The sequence below is a fragment of the Arachis ipaensis genome, chromosome B9 (assembly GCF_059453495.1).
Source record: "Arachis ipaensis isolate K30076 ecotype BB chromosome B9, ASM5945349v1, whole genome shotgun sequence".
In the NCBI taxonomy this organism is placed as follows: Eukaryota; Viridiplantae; Streptophyta; class Magnoliopsida; order Fabales; family Fabaceae; genus Arachis; species Arachis ipaensis.
The window spans coordinates 93,307,396-93,308,313 of NC_142444.1; the positions used below are offsets into that span (position 1 = coordinate 93,307,396).

Below are 918 nucleotides of genomic sequence, written 5' to 3' on the forward strand. Positions count from 1 at the left end.
TATGATAGGAAGAAGAAGCGGGACTTCAACTTCCTTTGATTCTGAACCTGAGAGGACCTTCTTGAGATTAAGAAGGGAAGCAAGAGGAAAAATAGTAGTTGGTGCTTAGGAAGAGGAGGAATACTTTGAACCAAACATGGAAGAAAACATGGAAAACCATCATGAAGAAGAGACTCACAACCATGGAGGAAGAGGTCGAGCAAATCATGCTGGGGAGGACAGAAGAGTTTTAGGCTCTTACATCAATCCAAACCCAGGAAACTGTGGAAGTAGCATTCAAAAGGCAACCATCCACGCCAACAATTTTGAACTGAAGCCACAGCTCATCACTCTTGTTCAGAACAACTGTTCGTTCAGAGGAAGTGTCCAAGAAGACCCCAATAAACATCTAACCACCTTCCTAAGAATATGTGACACAGTGAAGTCTAATGGTGTTCATCCTGACGCCTATAGACTGCTCTTATTTCCATTCTCACTCAAGGATAAGGCAGCCAAGTGGCCGGAGTCTTTCCCGAAGGAGAGCTTGACAACTTGGGAAGATGTGGTGAACAAATTCTTAGCAAGATTTTACCCTCCTCAACAAATCAATAGGTTGAGAGCTGAGGTCCAAACTTTCAGGCAACAAGATGGTGAGACTCTTTATGAAGCATGGGAGAGGTTTAAGGACATAACAAGGAGGTGCCCACCAGATATGTTCAACAAATGGGTGCAGCTGCACATTTTCTATGAAGGCCTGTCATATGAATCAAAGAAGGCAGTAGACCATTCATCTAGAGGATCTTTGAACAAGAAGAAGACCATTGAGGAAGCCATAGATGTCGTTGAAACTGTAGCAGAGAATGACTACTTCTATTCTTCCGAAAGAGGTAACACTAGAGGAGTGATGGAGCTAAACAATGTAGATGCTCTGCTGGCCCA

The 918-nt window shown here is 43.5% G+C and overlaps 1 non-coding gene across 1 annotated transcript; it reads right to left on the reverse strand.

Moving 5' to 3' along the window:
* Nucleotides 1–589: 589 nt before the first annotated feature.
* On the reverse strand, nt 590–696 carry LOC148545483 (small nucleolar RNA R71). Its single transcript, XR_015901181.1, has one exon. It is a non-coding gene; the product is annotated as a small nucleolar RNA R71 (small nucleolar RNA).
* Between the last annotated feature and the right edge of the window lie 222 nt (nt 697–918).